The following is an 18,137-nucleotide window of genomic DNA, read 5'->3' on the forward strand; positions in this document are numbered from 1 at the left end:
GTCCCAACTTCACGACATCCTCTTCGCTGAAGAAAAAGGCAGGATTTCTTGACCTTCGCGTGCTGCCTGCTTGTCCTCAGCTCAGAGCAGGCTCTCCTGCCCTCCCCGCCCCCTCCGCTGCCCTCGTCACTCATCACCGTGTCTCACAGTCCTGAAAGAAACCTCATGAAGGGTGGACGTCACAAATGCCTACAGTAGGACGCGAGCTGCAGCAGGATGACTATGAAGATACTTTTAGTGCAACCTAATTCACATTCAAGAAAGTCGAGCCGAACCCCACACACGAAGGTCATAGGAAGATGACATAGCACATTCTCTGCCACATTTACAGTCAAGGCGTGTGGTGGACCATTCCATCAAAGGAGCTTACAGGCTGGATTAAAACCCGGCTCCTCTTCGTCGCAGCTGCACAGAACTGCAGAGCACCTGGAGTCAGATGCTCCTGCCAATCACTTCCTGCCCACAGCGTGTGCCGAGGCGTGAGCCTGCGGGATTTCGAAAGTGGCGTTTTACTCACCCTGCTCTGCGCACGGGGGGAGGCAGAGCTCTACAGCTAGGTCCGAATTAACTGCAGACTTCCATAGATATAAATGGTAACAGGTAGCTTCTCACCGGATAATTAAGAACTACGTGAAGTATTCAGAAGTTCGACATATATTTTAATTCTACTTCCTTGTTTCTCATCAATCTATCTATCATCTATCTATCTATCATGTATTTATCTATCATCTATCTATTATCTATCTATCTACCTATCTATCGTCCTTCTCCCTATTTGTCTATTTTTCTGTCTGTCTGCTTATCTATTTGCCTTTGGTTTGGGAACAAGGTCTTACTATGCTGCTTTTGAGCTTGCAATCCTCTCACCACTGTACTGTCAGTATGGGGTTTATATATTTATTTTAAAGCACAGGATTCTACATTTGAAGGCTGAAAGAATGTCCAGGTTACTTGGATGATTTGTGTGGACATCTTTGACTTCAGCACAAAATGACCTTATTTTCCAGACGTGACACTTTCAGTCCCCAGACCTCAGAATATCTTAAGATTCCCTCTTGTAGTTCTGATCACAGCATTGACAGGAAGCCCAGGTCTCTCTGAGGGTTAATCAGTATCTAAAAATCAGTATTTTTGTTACCTCAAAATCTTCTCTCGTTGAGACTATTTAAAAATCCTTAATCTAAATAAAATTGGACAAAGGGGGGGTATTTTGAGGATCATACACAAATGTATTTGTTTTCACAATACAATTTTTCTTAATAAATTTTACCTGTTTTCACTAATCAAAAGCAGTTTACTGAGCTCTTATATGATTCAATAATAATAGATATGACGATTTATAATGAAAAATTGCAGACCGATTGCACAAGTATTATTATCTTTCTCTGTCAGTTTGGTGACAAGATAAGGACTGCCACTTACGTTATTGTGCTACTGTTTATTGTTTTGTTTTATTGTTTGTTCTAAGCCTGAAAAGAAACGAGAAGCCTGATGCTGTCTGACAGTGAAGCAAGTTTTGTTTAATCAAGTTATTTCTTTTACACTCTTTGACCCTCCTGTTTACCCTCTTTCCCATCCTCTCCCCTCCCCCCAGCTTGCCCTCTTCAACCCCTCCTCCTCCTCCGTCCCTGCCCCAGATTCCTTACATTTGGTTCTGCTTCGTGGCCTATTCAGCTTAACAAAGGACTTTGCTTTGGGATCCCCCACGTAGCCTGGTAGGGTCACCAGTGGGTACGTAACTGAAGGCAGCGAGGGCTCCCTCTCGGTGATTCAAAATAAATGTCAGAATGCAATTAGAGAAACTGATGAAGCAAGTGTCCTTGGCAGAGATAGAGTGACACCATGTGGAATGAAAGAGAACAGAGCCACTGCAGGCTCAGCCTTGGACCTCACAGCAAGTGGCTTTGGGAAGTAAGCACTGAAAACAGGAGTTAAGGGAAGGTAGGGCCAGCTGCAGAATTACAGCGAGAGAGCGGTCTGCCTACTCCTTGGGCGTGAGGTGCCCCAGCTAAACAGACAACAAGTCCTGGTCCTGGCTCTCTGTCTGCCATGCAAAACCAGAGTTGCCACCCAAAGTTGCTTAACACATGTCTGTAACTGCTTGATCTTCATTTGTTCTTTAATTATATTTAATCTTTGCAAAAAAAGAGACTTTATTATCCCCTTTTATATTTTTACTTTTTTCTCTTTCCCTCTCACATTCTTCCTCATTCCCCTTTTTTATCCTTCTTTTTTCCTTTCTTGCTTGCCTTTCATCCTTTGTTTTCTTCCCTTTCTTTTTCCCACCTTTCTTTCATCATTTTCCTCCTTCCTTCCTTTGTTCTCTCCTCCACCTTCTCCTGTTTCTTCTCCCCTATTTTTCTTTTGTCCTCTCTCCTTCCATCCCTCTCTCCTTTCCTCAAATATGACAATGTTTGTACTGAGCTCTAAATGAAGAATTACAAGCAAATAGAAATTCAAATTTTTAACTTAAAATGAACTAAGTTAATGTTTTAACTTAGTTCTTAATGCTTGAAAACCACTTTCCTTTTAAAAATATTTTTAAAACTCCATTTGGTGAGCTGAGGAGATGCCTCAGTGGGTGAAAGCCTGTGCCAGCAAGCCTGAAAACCTGAGGTCAATCCCCAGCGCCTGCAACTGGTTTCCAGGAGTTGTTCCCTGACCTCCACACATGCGCTGTGGTGGCGTATGCGCACAGTCTTACACACACACACACTTGCACACGCACTGAAACAGGTAGTTTGAGAAACTAGGAATCTGCTGAGGAAAGAAAGCGCACTGTCATACTGGAGTATCTGAGTTTTTCCCGGGATTGCTCAAGCACACTTGAGTGAGCTCTGGAGACCCACTTTGAGGCCTTATCTACTTTTCCACAGCTTGGCATGTGATGACGATGGCAGCAGAGGTACTGAGGACAGACGGAGAGTGGATATCACACAGGCAGCATGTAGGGAGAAGCTAGATGAAGACACAGCCAGCGTTGGCTTTGGGGAGAAAAGGCAATGGTGGACCTGACATAGACTCCCCATGACTTTCCTTTTCTTTCCATTTCTATTTTCATAGATGCAAAAGCTTCTTCTTATAGCACAGTAGGCAGAAACGGAGAATGTTTCTTAAGGGCGATAATAAATTGAGGTAGGCACTTTAAAACCATGATACTTAGTTACAATTTGTAAGAAAATTTAAGAAACACTTCATTGTTTGTTTGTTCATGTTACATAGTTGAGACATCATGTAAAACAGAAAAAGAAACTCCAATGAAAAATGTTAGCGACTAAAGTGTTACTAACAATGCTTTGACTTTCTAAGTGCAATGGGAAGGGCTCCGCCAGAGTTGCGCATCCGAGGCTCAAGTCATCCAAGGAGTTGCGCATCCGAGGCTCAAGTCATCCAAGGAGAGATGACAAGCCACAGTTGAACTCGGCGGGCCGCTAACTGCCACACTTCTGTGAGTAAGTGGCAGCTTGGGCTTCTATTTGGCTGTAAAACACAGTGTCCATTTGTTGCATGCTCTGTGCAGGACTCACCATTCACTAGCACAGTTCAGTATGGAGTAAGAACTCTTCTAGCCTTTACACTGAACCTTAGAGGGTCTTTCATCCTGTCTGACTTTCGTTGTAGCTGCATACTTGCATTTATAAGATGTTCTACTGGAAGGTTACATTTATTAAGAGAAAGTAATTAATATTCAGTGAATGTGAAGATTTTAGAGCGTGATTAATGTAAAAGTAAAATTTCACCACTTGCTTTTCAGTTGATAGGACAAACATTTTCTTCATACTTCTGTGCTTTCAGAAACGGGCATGCGTTCAGAATGGGATCCACAACTGTGCGTGTGCAGGCTCATGAGGACGCAGTGAGAAGTGAGGCACTCCTGTGAAGGACAACATTGTGGACCCCACTCACTGCAGGGAGGGAGCGGAACCAGGAGTGCTGGTAGTGACTGTCCTTGCTCTGTGGCAAATCTTCAAAACGTCTTTTCTGTTTCTGTTTTTGTTTTGTTGTTATTGTTGGGACAGGGTCTCACTGTGCCCTGGCTGGCCTCCACTTGCTTGTATAGCTAAGAAATACTTTGAATTCCTGATCTTCCCAACTCTACCTCCCAAGTGCTGGGGTTACGCCTTTAAGGCACTATACTCAGCACTTGAAACACTGTCTCAGTCTGTAGTCCAGCTTTGTCTCCCACTGCACAATCCTACAGCCCTCCTCCCCCAAACACACACACACACACACACACACACACACACACACACGCATCACTCTGCTAGCTAGGTGAGCAGTTGGTTCACCTTCCTGCCTGGATCCTTCCAGCCCCCATCTCTGGAGGCTGCACAGTTGTGGCTTCCTACTTGAGTTGGTGGCAGCTCCCTGAGGTACATTATCTCAGATAAGAAGTTAGGGCATTCTACATTCTTTTGGGTGGACCCCAAAGCTCTGTCTCAGATATTCTGTTCATGGTAATGATAAAATAGTTATTAAGGGGGCATAATGTGTGCATGTTTCAGACGGCCAAAGTTGCGTGTTTTTCTGCATAAAATAGTGTTATATTTAAAGGGTTCAGTTAGCTGCAGAAGTGAATGTGTGCATCCGAATTCTGAGTTGCTTTGAAAGAGACTCTGTTCTTCCACCTTACTCATGAAAGTGGGAAGACAAAAGTGGATGCATTATTCTGAATATTCCTTTCATTCTATATCCCTACACTCTATGTTTCTACATTTATTCCTTCTCTCTGGTGAGATCTTTACTTCATCCATACATCATTTGAACCTGACTACAGGGACTAATATTTATTTATTTGATAGAGATATTTGTTGAAAAATTAATAGCTACAAATATGGATAGGTACACACAAATACTTTGCATCAGAAGCATGGTGAAATTGGACCATACAGCCAAAGATACCATGAATTTTAAGCTAACTGGATACACTCTTACGTTTATTTATAGATCATAGCAATGGTACTAATGTCTGCTAACCCTGGCTGGAGTGAATTTCATGTGAAGAGGTAGCTGGTATATACCCTCATATCTGCACTGAGATGTATATTTAGAAGAATAATTTTAAAGTAATTTAAATTATCATTGAATATAAAAATTTTGAAATCATTCACATTTAAATGCCTAGTGATATCTGATGATTATTAAACTCTAATTCATTTCTGACAGTTTTCTCCAGTCCTTTTGAGACAGGTTGAAGATGAGGTATGGAGAAGCTAGCCAAATAAAAGGACAAGAGGAAGTTTAGCAAATTTCATACAGAAATTAATGTGTCAGGCTCCTAACATTTATTATCACCAATGAGTTCTTTAAAAGGGCTGAATGCTAGTGTGAGATGTGGATATCAATAAACTTCGGTTTCAGCATCCGTGGGGCTCTGCATCATTGACTCTGGTAGCTTAAATGCGTATCAATAGCTTGAAATCTGATATAGGATAATCCTGGACTTACATTCAGCCAGGGAGACTCTAAACTCTACAGAATGCAGCAGCAAAGCTCACAACCTGTATTTCTCCACAAAGGTGGAGAATTTAAACCACATCGGTACCCCCAATTATTCTAAAATAAGTCTAGTATATTTCATAATTTAAGAAAATATCTAATGTCACTTGCATTTTATTTTCTGAATGGGTTACAAACAAACACACAAACAACAGCTAAAATGGTTATAACCATGTTAGATGTGTAAAGTTGAGTAGAATATCATCTCAAAATAAAATGTAGTCTTCTAAAATAACAAAAGAAAGAAAACAACTGAATTAATTCCAAGTAATGGTTCATGAAGAAAGCCTTAGCTTTAGCCTTTCTTTCTAGAGAAAAACTTGTTTTCTTTTATTGAAACCCATCTTGGATTGCCGGGTAAAATAATACCCGGATTTACGTGTCTCTCCCTGAACGGCCTCTCTTTGAAATGCCAGGGAGTGGTTTTCTTTAATACCAAGTTCAAGGAAAATTGAACACTAGTTAACAGCACTTGGTTTAGCATTCAATATACCTGCAAGAGCAGAAATTTAACAAGTCTGGTAAACGGATACAGGAATTTGGATGGAAAACATGTTAAAATTTCTTGCCTACAAATATAGTCTGTAAAATCAAGACATTATTTAGACATAGAGAGAACAATTCTCTGAAAGGATCCAAATGACAAATATCTTAATTTAAGAGCAAGTGTAGCATTGTCTTCCTTAACTCATGTAACTCAGGAAACTAGAGTTTACCTCAAATGCTAGAAATCCCTAAGCCTGGGGATAGGGCCCTGGTGCTCGCTATGAAACTGTAAATCTTGAAAAAAGGTCCACACCGTAGCAAGCCACTTTAACTTCTGACAAGCATGAAGCCTGAATTTTATTGAAAGTGTCTGGTGTTCTCTGTAGTTGCATGGCTAGAACTTAATCTGAAACGAGGGCGTAGTGCAGACCCACGAAGCCCCGGGGATTGCCGCTTCAGTCTGTGAGTGCCCATCAGCTCTGCTTGGCCGTGAGCCTGGTTCTCCTGGAGTCAGCAACCTCTCTGACTCCTACAATCCTTTTCTCCAAGCGGAGGGACCTAACGTGGATTCTCTCCCCACCTAATGTTTGGCAGCGGGTGTCTTCATCTGCTCTGATCAGCTGCTGCAGAAGCCTCTGCGCTGATGACCGGGGCTAGGCAACAATGAGGATAGAAGAATATCATCAGGAATCATTTTACTTTTTTCTGCCCTGCTTGTCTGGGCTGTCCAGCCTTTGGTTCCTGGTTATCCAGGCAGTGTCAGGCACGGACCACGAGTTCTGCACTTCCATTGCCCCCACACGAGATGAATTGTTGGTCAGTTGGTTTTGTGGCTGGGTTTGTGTCCCACTTCCAGCACTGGAAATTGCCTGGTGAACAGGATGGAAGGTTCAGGCTCTGTGTCTCCACTTACTAGGAGTCCTTGTTAGGTTCTCCCTCATAGAATCCTGGCAGATTTTACTGCTCTAGGTTTCCACATCTTCTCTAAATGTCCTCCAAGTCCAATCACTTATCCCTATACTCTCTCCCTCCACTCTCCTCCTACCTGATCCCCTGATCCCGTCGCTACCCACCCCCAATCCACCCACACAATCTGTTATATTTCCCCTTCGCAAGGGATATGCATGGATCCCACTTAGAGTCCTCCCGTCACTTAGCCTTTCTGGACCTATAGCATGATTATGTTATGTTATGTTATGTTATGTTATGTTATGTTATGTTATGTTATGTTATGTTATGTTATGTTTTATTTTATTATTATATTACATTACATTATATATTATATTATATTAATTATATTTATTATATTATGATTATTATTCACTTAACAGCTAAGCTCAGCTAAAAGTGAGCACATTCCTGGGCCTGGGGTACCTCACTCGGGATAACCTATTTTAAACTTTTAACTTTATTTAGTTGTTCACTTGATATCCTAATCTTAGTCCTCCTCCTCCACCCCTCCTGATCCCTCTCTCCCTCCTGAGTTTGAAGTTTTTCCATATGAAGTTGAGTGTTGTCCTTTCAAGATCTGTAAAAGCTTGTGTTGGAAATTTCATGGGAATTGCACTGAATCTACATTCCTTTAAGTAAGATGGCCATTTTTACTATTTGGGTCCAACCAACCCCTAAGCATGAGAGATCTTCCCATCTTCTGAAATCTTTTTCAAGTTCTTTCTTCAAAAACCTGAAGTTCTTGTCATACAGGTCTCTCACTTGCTTGGTTAGAGTTAAATCACGATATTTCATATTATATGAGGGTATGATGAAAAGTACTGTTTCATTGATTTCATTCTCGGTCCATTTGCCATTTGTATATAGGAAATCCATTATTATTATTTTTTTTTTTTTTTAGTTAGTCTTGTATCCAGCCATTTTGATGGGTGTGTTTATCAGCTGTTGGAGTTCCCTGGTAGGATTTTGGTGTCAGGCATGTATATGATCATATGGTTTGCAAACTGAGATACTCTGACTTTTTCCTTTCCAATTTGTATCACCTTGACCTCCTTCAGTTGTCTTATTGTTCTAGCCAGAACTTCAAGTATAATATTGAATAGATATGTGGAAAGTGGACAGCCTTGTCTTGTTCCTGAATTCAGTGGAATTAGTTTGGGTTTCTCTCAGTTTAATTTGATATTGGCTATAGGCTTGCTGTAAATACAGGTGTGGGCCCTGTATCCTTACTCTTTCCAAGACTTTTGTCATGAGGGGCATTGGCTTTTGTCAAAGGAGTGTTTGGCATCTAAGGAGATGATTTTTTTCTTTCACTTTAGGGTGGATTACATGTCTTTTTTATGTTGAACTATCCCTGCATCTCTGGGATAAAACCCACTTGGTGGTGACAGATGTGTTCTTGGATTCAGTTTGTGAGTATTTTATTGAGTATTTTTGCATCTACGTTCATGAGGAAAATTAGCCTGTAATTTTCCTTCTTTGTTGAATCTTTGTGGTTTGGGTATCAGAATGCCTGGGGCCTCATAAAACAAATTTGGTAATGTTCCTTCCATTTGTACTTTGTAGAAGTATTTGAAGAGTATTGGTAGTAGCTCCTCTTTGAAAGTCTGGTAGAATTCTGTGCTAAAACTATCTGGCTCTGGGATTTTTTCAGTTGAGAGTTTTATTTACTGCTTTTATTTACGAGGTGTTATAAGTCTATTTAAATTGTTTATCTGATCCTGATTAAACATTGGCAAGTGGTTTCTTCTGAGAAAAGTATCTATTTCTTTTAGATTTGCCAATTTTATGGAGCGCAGGTTTTTAAAATATGACCTAATGATTCTTTGGATCGCCCCAGTATTTGCAGTTATGTCTCCATTTTCATTTCTGATTTTGTTAATTTGAATATTCTCTCTGTGTGAGAAACATCAATGACGAGTGACTGTTAATTTTTGTTTGTTTTAGCTTTTGTTGTTGTTGTTGTTGTTGTTGTTATTTTTGTTGGTGGTGGTGGAGTGTGTGTGTGTGTATGCATGTGCTTCCCTTCTTTTAGTTTTGTTGCTGTGAGATTATTTATTACCTGTGATTTTACTGGTGTAGTTAACTTCCTTGGGTTGGAGTTTTTCTTCTAGTGTCTTCTTTAATACTGGATTTGTAGATAGCTATTGTTTAAATTTGACTTTATCATATTATTTTGTTTTATCTATGCTGATTGGAATTTTGCTGCGTACAGTAGTCTGGACTGGCATCTGTAGTCTCTTTGAGTTTGAACAACGTCTGTCCAGAACCTTCTGGATTTTAGAGTCTCAGTTCAGAATGTAATTCTAATACATCTGCTTTTATATTTTACTTGCTTTTTTTTCTTTCAGTTTTTAATATTCTTTCTTTGTTCTGTATGTCTACTGTTTTGATTGTTATGTGGTGAGTGGACTTTCTTTTCTGGTCCAATCTGTCTGATGTTCTGTATATTTATTGTACCTTTATAGGCATCTCCTTTTGGTTAGGAAAAATTTTTTCTATGATATTGTTAAAAATATTTTCTGGGCCTTTGAACTGGATTTCTTTTCCTTCTATTCCTAGTATGCTTAGGTTTGATTTTCCGTAGTGTCCCAGATTACTGGGCTGTTTTAAGTCAGGAATGTTTTAGCTTTAACATTGTCTTTGACTGATACATCTGTTTCTCCTATCATATCTTCAATCCCTGAGATTGTCTCTTCCATCTCTTCCACTGTGTTGGTGATGCTTTCATCTGTTGCTCTTGTTTGCATACATAGATTTTTCACTTCCAGAATTCCCTCAATTTGTGGTTTCTTTATTGCTTCTAGTTTCATTTTTAGATCTTTAATACTTTTATTCATTTTATTCAACTGTTTGTTTTATTTTCTTTGTTTTTATTGATTTTTTTTCATTTCCTCCATTTTTTTTGTTTGTCTTTTCCTCGGTTTCTTTAAGAGATTTATTCATTTAATCTTTAAAAACCTCAATAAACTTTATAAAGACCTTTATAAGTTGGTTGGTTTTAAGGTTTTGGGGTTGTTTTTTGTTTTGTTTTGGTTTGTTTTGGTTTGGTTTGGTTTGGTTTTTGTTTTTGTGTAGTTGGGTTTTTTATTTATTTATTTTTTTGCTTCAGCTGTGTTGGAATATTTAGTGCTTGCTGTAGTAGGATAGCTGAGCTTTTTGGGTGGTGACATATTGCCTTGTCTGTTGTGTTCTTTTGCTGTCATCTAGGCATCTGATCTTGGAATGATAGGTCTAGGTGCCAAATTCTGTGTTTGTCTTGGTTGTTTGAATGTTTTATTGCTGGGTTTCTGTTTTCTCCCTGGTCTTCTGAGCAATATGGCCTGAGCAGGAAGGCTCTGCTTGTTTGGGGGGCTGGAACTCAGCAAGTAGGAGGGATGGTTTTTGATAGGGCAGGCAGGCGGCAGGAGAGTGGAAGAGATCTGCATCTGGTAGGCCTACCTGGAGTTTTGGAGGCCGGCATAGCTTCTTGTAGAGCAGGAGGCTCTGCCCCAGCTGAAACCTGGGACACGAAGATAGGAGGAAAGGGGAGGCAGAGTAGGGGGGTACTAAGAAAGGAAGTATCTGCAGGCAGATGGCCTACCTGGAGTTCTGGCAGCCACCACTATGGTTTCTGGTAGAGCAGGAGTCCTCAGAGGACCAACTTCGACACCACAGGGTAAACTGAGTCAGGGCATAGATCTGCGGCTGGCTAATCACACAGCAAACTTTCTCTGAGGATAACTCTTCAGGCCAGAACTGATTGTTGCTGGCAGGGGCTTCCACTGATAGTGGTAAACAGGGTGGTGGGGCAGAATTAATTGTTGCTGGTGGTGGGTCAGAGCTGGCAGCATCCTGGTGGGGGTTCACACCAATTATGGTAGATGTGGGCCATAACTGATTGTTGCTCGCAGAGAGCCAGAAAGCATAGCCTCCTGGTAAGGGCTTCCATTTGATTGTGGCAAGCGTCTACAAAAAGAAAATAAGAAAAAGACCACACACACACACACACACACACACACACACACACACACTTGATAATGAAGTAAGACAGACTCCAGCACATAAGTTCCAACAAGCTTCTTCTTTCAAGCTTCTCATACTTTACACATACAGATACATATGTACATACATACATACACACACACACACACATTCATACATTGGGTGGAAATATCCCAACCTCCCTTGTGGATGGGAAAGGATTCCAATCTCCTTAGTGGTTGGAAAAGGATTCCAACCCAACCTGCTACTGCACACACACACACACACACACACACACACACACACACACACATACATGGTGGATGGAACAATCCTGAAGAGTAAGTTCCAATAACTTTTCTTATTTCTCCCAAAGCTTATATATTCCAGCAAGACCTTTCAAGCAGTATGGAAGTCATAATGTGGTTCTATTGTATTTTTTAAGTGAGTGATTACAAGTACACATAAGAAAAACATGTCCCCTAACACCTTCACATGATCAAATGTTTTATGTATAATGAGTGAGAAACAAATACGAAAAACATATTATTCCCAAGAACCCATATACATTTGTAACTAAGTAATTTGTTATGTATTAACAAAGTGTGAGCAAGCAAGGTAATTTCTCAGCCAGCTTTTCTTTACTGGCAGGCTGCAATTTGCAATTACAAAACAACAATAACTATCTTAGAGAGTAATCTTATAAAAATCTTAAAAGAATCACAAATGTAAACTTTTATGTAAAAAACAATCAGCCATTTCTACTTTAAATCTTTAAATTACGAATCTACTCACTAATAAATTCCATTAAATCATATCAGGAGGCTGAGGGCAAACAATGAGTACAAGAAAATTAACCATCATCTCGGCCACCAGCCCAGCTTGAGAGCGTCATGTCAGCCAGAGCTGCTGTGAGCTGTTGTTGCTCACCAACCTCAGAAAGTCCCTGGCTTTCCTAGTGAGGGTGTGCTTTTCTGAACTTCAGACAGTTCCGCACCAGAGCCACTAGCAAAAACATCTTGACCTAACCTTGCTAAACAATCTGTTTCTCTAAATTCTTCCTAAGAGTAGTTAGTGGTCATTCCTCGCAATCGGCATCTGGAGGTTCTTTTCAAGGGTGGTGGTTGAATCTGCTCCAGCAGCAACACTTGAAAGAGATCAGGCACTATTATTGTGAGATACTGCCGTGGTTACGCTAACTGTGGGCTGCATTCCATGAGTTCTGGAGCTGTTCATCTCTTCTGGCTACACGGCCTCTGATACCTCTGCCCAAGCTGGGGCCAGGACCCAATGACCTTTTTTCAGTTGTTCAGGTAGGAATCTCCTTTAATCCTTATTAAACAGCATAACTTCAGGAGTAGATTACACAGTTTTTTTCTGATTATAACCTTTAGCAGGACTCTGAGATACTTATATCTTGTCTATTTAGTAAAAAAGGGTGAATTTCTACATTATTCTTTTTTATTAAGTTTATTCATTTATTTCATTTTATGTCCCAATCACATCCCTCTCCCTCTTGTGCTCCTGGTCCCCCTCCCATGCTCTTCTCCCCTTCCCCTTCCCCTACTCCTCAGAAAAGGGGAGCCTCTCATTTACAAACCCACCGTGGCCCATTAAGTCAGGACTTAGTAATCCTCTTCTACTGAGGCCACACAGGCATCCCAGCTAGGGGAAAGTGATCCAAAAGCAGGTAACTAAGTCCGTGTCAGATATGACCCACACTCTGCGTGTTGCTAGGGGATCCACATGAGGACCAGGCTGCCCGTCAGTTACATAGGTGTTGTGAGCCTAGGTTCAGTCCATGCATGTTCTTCGGTTGGTGCTTCCGCCTCTGTAAGCCCCTATGGGCCTAGGTTAGTTCACACTGTTGGTCTTCTTGGGGTGCTCTCGTACCCACGGGGACCTTCTATCCTTCTCCACAAGACTCCCCTAGACCCACCTGATGTTGGGCTGTGAGTTTCAGCATCTTTTTCTTTCCATTGCTGTGTGGAGCCTCTCAGAGGACAGTCATACTAGGGTCCTGTCTGCAAGCATAGCAGAGTATCATTAACAGTGTCAAGGGCTGACTTTCTCCTACGGGGTGGGGTTCAGATTGGGGAAGTCATTGGTTGGCCATTCCCTCTTTTTCTGCTCCATCTTTATCCCTGAACATCCTAAAGGCAGAGTATAGTTTGGGTCGAAGGGTTCGTGGATAAGTTGGTGTCCTCCTTCCTCCACTGGAAGTCCCACCAGGCCAGTTTAGTCTCCATGTCCGCTACAGCTAGGAGTCTCAGCTAGAGCCACCCACATATCTTCCCACGATTCTGCTCTGTCACAGGTCTCCAGCTTGTCTCAGAGACATCCGCCGCCTCAGTTTCCCTTCTCTCTCCCAGCCTTCTTGCCTCCCACCCCCTGCTCTCTCACATCTGATTCCTGCAAAATAAACTTTTATTTACCTTATTCAGCTGTAAGTCTCAGGGTCTGAAAACATTCTAGGTCTAAGTTAGATTGTATGAAGGCTAAACACTTCCAGGACTAGGCCTAGGTTAGCAGAAGAAGGCAGAAAGCCTCTGAGACAGCAATTGAACAAGGTGAATAAAAGTTCAACTGTTGTTTTAATGAATAAAAATTCCAATCATTTAGTTTTACCAACAAAAACTCAGGAGCCAGATGCTGGGTTGAAAACCTGTTTGCCCAGAGAGGCAGAGAAAGGACCAAGCTGACCTATCTAGTCAGTTCAAGTCTCAGAGAAGAAAAGTCCTAAAAGCTCACTAGCTCATCTGACAGCCCAGAAGGAAAAGGCCAAAAACAAAACAAAACCACCAAAGACTTGCTAGCTCAGCACTCATAAAAAGGCAGATGTCGTGATTCACTCTGCACTGAGAAGGCAGAGACAGGAAAATCACCAGGACTCACTGTCCAGCCGGCTCCGGAGCAGCCAGAGGTCTCCTTGGGAAACTTTCTTTCAAGAGTACAGAGTGGTGGTTCCTGAGGAATGATAGTGCCTTTCTCTGTAGATCCCACATAGCCATTACGCCTGACACCAGCACATGTGCCTTCCCCTACATATGCTAAAAAGGAAAAGAAGAAAAAAAACTTAGCCAGATATTGTGGTATATACTTGTAGTCCTAGCTACTTGGGAAGCCAAGGTCAAGAGTTTGAGTACAGCCTAACAAATATGGTAAGAATTTGCCTTAATTGCCCTCCTTTTTGATAAAAAAGTACTTTAATATAACGAACTCACAAATAAAAACATCACACAGGTTGATTAAGGCACTCAAACTTGATTCCATCAACAATGGTGATACAATATATCAAAATTTATGGGATGTATTAACATCACATCTAAGAAAGAGTATATAGCAATAAGCTTCATTAAAAAAAAAAGATCTCAAATAAGTAATCCAGACTCAGGCTACAGAGAGAACAAATAAAACCCAGAATTAAGATAAGGAAGGAAATAAAAATTACCAGAGTCATGAATAAAATAAGAGAAAACTATACATAAAATGTATAAACTCAAAAGTAGATTAAAAAATAAAATTGACAAATGAGTCTTAACCATATCTTTAGAAAAGAAGAAAAAACACTATTTGTGGAGAATTATAGCAACACGCATTGAAAACATCTGTATAGTGAGAAATATGAACCATCAATGAAAGAAATTACAAAAGAAGCAAAAAGTGAGAGATGAAGATATTTATAGATAAGAGTTATTATGAAAATGTTCATATGAATGAAAAATAAACAGATTTAATTCATTCCCCACCAAAAATCACAGTAGGACTCTTAACAGAAACAAAAACAGTCATAAAATTTATCTTGAATCACAGAAAACATGAAGAGCCAAGGAGGAGAGATGCAGAGATACCACACTTCCTAATGTTTAACTACATTATGAAGCTACGGTGAATGAAACAGAAATAGAACCAGAAACAAACAGAATACAGCAAAGTCATGTTTACGAGCCACTGCTTTGAAAGAATGTTTTTATTGTACTTCCGTATTCTGCTGGGAGTAGTGTGCACCTGTGAGGTCAGAGGAATGAATCTCGCCTTCCACCTAGGAAGGAAGGTCTAGGGATGGAATTCACGTCATCAGCCTGCTGTGGCTTCCTTCAGGCACACCAGCACTTAACAACAAGAACACTAAGAAGTAATAGGAGGAACAAAGTATCTTCAATAACTGGGGCAGAGAAAGCTTGATTTCAGGGTAAAACTGAAACAGAAACATTGTACCACACACAAAAGTTCTGTGGAGCAAAGAATGAGCTACATGTCCTGGTTCCATAGCACCTCTAAGAAAGAAGGGCTGTGAGCTTGGCCTTGGGGAAGTTTTCTAGACCCACACCAAGAGCTGAGGCAAGGAGAGAAGTGCAAACAATGAGAACCCCACTCTCCAGTAAGTGGAAAAGTTTCTGTCTAGAAGGGAAACAAGAAGGAAAAAGGCAACCTGGGATCACATATCTGAGTAGTTAATGTCCAAAATCTGCCGACTGTTAGGAATCAAGGACAGAAAAACAAATACTCTGAAAAATGACATGAAAATGACCACAGATATATGAGAAGGCATTCAACCTTACAAGTCATCTGGAAAATCAAGAATGATACCATTGTGAGGGCGCAGGGTGGTGGGAGCATGCCTGTGATCCCAGAATTGAGGAAGGGGAGCTTCAGCATTTCGAAGCCAGTCTCAGCTGTAACAGTGAGTTGGATGGAGGCCAGCCTGGACTACAGAAGGTTCTTTCTCAGAAAACAAATAGCCCCCTACCAAACATACAAAACAGGAGAGAGTCACCCACAGCTGGAAATGTGGCTGTTGTGGAAAAGATATAAGACAGTAAATGTGAAGGAACAGAGCAAAGGAAGCTCAAGTCGCTGGTGGAGACACTGTGCACTTTTCAGCCCGGACTGATGCATCTACAGTACAACCCCTGTATCTAAAGTCCAGGGACCATCTTAGAAGAGGGAGAAGAAAGACTGTAAGGGCCAGCAGACCAGGAGACCTGCTGTTACATGACAGGAAGGCAGTACCCAAGTCTCAACAATATGGCTGCCTAAAATAAGAGCTACATAATGACGCCACCACTTGACGTGCCATTGTGAATGGGGAAGTCTCACAAACCTCACCCCCAGATGGAAACCTATAGTCTATCAATGGGGACAGAGAGAGGTAGAATCAGTTTGCTCCAGAGACAAACTCTGTTACAGATTGTCCAGTCCTTAGTGATGAGCCCAAACTAAATACATGTACATATGAGCAACACTAAAGGGATTTTGTAGGTTATATACAGGTATAATAGGTCATGAAGTGGGAAAAACACAGGAGACTGAGGGGGAGAAAGAGTGTTATAAATGACCATGGTGCTGCATGCCTTTATTTAATTTTTTTTACTTTTTTATTTTATATTAATTACAGTTTATTCACTTTGTATCCCCACTGTAGTCTCTTCCCTCATCCCCTCCCAATATCATCCTTCCTCCCTCTTCTCCTCCCATGCCCCTCTCCAAGTCCACTGATAGGGGAGGTCCTCCTCCCCTTTCCTCTGATCCTAGCCTATCAGGTCTCATCAGGACTGGCTGCATTGTCTTCCTCTGTGGCCTGGTAAGGCTGCTCCCCACTCAGGGGAAGTGATCAAAGAGCCAGCCACTGAGTTCATATCAGAGACAGTCCCTGTTCCCCTTACTAGGAAACTCACTTGGATACTGAGATGCCATGGGCTACATTTGTGCAGGGGTTCTAGGTTATCTCCATGCATGGTCCTTGGTTGGAGTATCAGTCTCAGAAAAGACCCCTGTGTCCAGATTTTTAGGTTCTGTTGCTCTCCTTGTGGAGCTCCTGTCTCTTTCAGGTCTTTCTATCTCCCCTTTCTTTCATAAGATTCCCTGCACTCTGCCCAAAGTTTGGCTAGACACTAGAAAGGCTACTCCAGCTTTCTTTTGGGTCTATTTGTTTGGAAAATCTTTCTCCAGCCCTGTATTCTGAGGTGTTTATTGCTGAGGAGTGTTTCTTGTATGCATCAGAAAGATGGGTCCCGTTTTCATCTCCATTCTGTTAGCCTGTGTCTTTCTATTGGGGAGTTGAGGCCATTGATATTGAGATATGTTCATGACCAGTGGTTGCTACTTCCTGTTAAGTTGATGTTGGTTTTGCCGATGTGGGGCTATTTACTTGCTGTGGTTTCCTGGGTGTAGGTGGCCTCCTTGGGTTGGAGTTTTCCTTCTAGTATCTTCTGAAGGGCTGGCTTTGTGGATAGGTGTTGTTTAAATTTGTTTTTGTCTTGAAATATCTAGTTTTCTCCTGCTATTGTGATTAAGTTTTGCTGGGTATAATAGTCAAGGCTGACATCTGTCATCTCTTTGTGTCTGTAAGGCATCTGTCCAGGCTCTTCTGGCGTTTAGAGTTTCTGATGAGAAGTCAGGTGTAATTGTGATAGTTTTGCCTTTATATGTGACTTGGCTTTTTCCCCTCAGCTTTTAATATTCTCTCTGTGTTCTGTACATCTAATGTGTTCATTATGTGCAGGAAGGTTTTCTTCTCTGGTCCAATCTCTTTGGTGTTCTGTAGGCTTCTTGTATGTTTCTTTGTGTTGGTGACGTTGTCTTCTATGCTTTTGTTGAAAATGTGTTGTCTGAGCTTTGGAGCTGGGAGTCTTCTCCTTCTTCTGTTCCTATTATTCATAGGTTTGGTCTTTTCATATTGTCCCAGATTTCTTGGATGTGTGTCAGGAGATTTTTAGATTTAACAATTTGACTATTCAGTCATATCTTCTACACCTGAAATTCCCCCTTCGATCTCTTGTATTCAGTTGGTGATGCTTGTGTCTGCAGTTCCTGTCCTCTACCCTAGGTTTGCCTCAAATTGTGTTTTCTTTATTGCTTCTGGCTTCATTCTTAGGTCTTGAAAATTTTTATTCATTTTCGTCTCCTGTTTTATTATTTCCCGTATTTCTTTAATTTCGTCAGGAGATTTGTTCAATTCTTTCACCTGCTTGATTGAACTTTCCTGTGTGACCTTGAGAGCTTTATTTTTCTTTGTTAAGTACTCCATCATTTTCATAACGTCAGATTTGAAATCCGTTTCTTGTGCTTCAGATGTGACAGTATCTCCAGGGCTTACTGTGGTAGGATTGATGGTTTCTGGTGGTGCCTTATGGCCCTGAGTCTTGTTGCTTGTGTTCTTGTTCTGGCCTGGAGCCATTTGGCTGACTCTGTTGTAGGCAGTCCGAAAGACTTCCAAGCCGAATGCTGGTCCAGCA

The sequence above is a fragment of the Meriones unguiculatus genome, chromosome 19, assembly GCF_030254825.1.
Source record: "Meriones unguiculatus strain TT.TT164.6M chromosome 19, Bangor_MerUng_6.1, whole genome shotgun sequence".
NCBI classification, from domain to species: Eukaryota; Metazoa; Chordata; class Mammalia; order Rodentia; family Muridae; genus Meriones; species Meriones unguiculatus.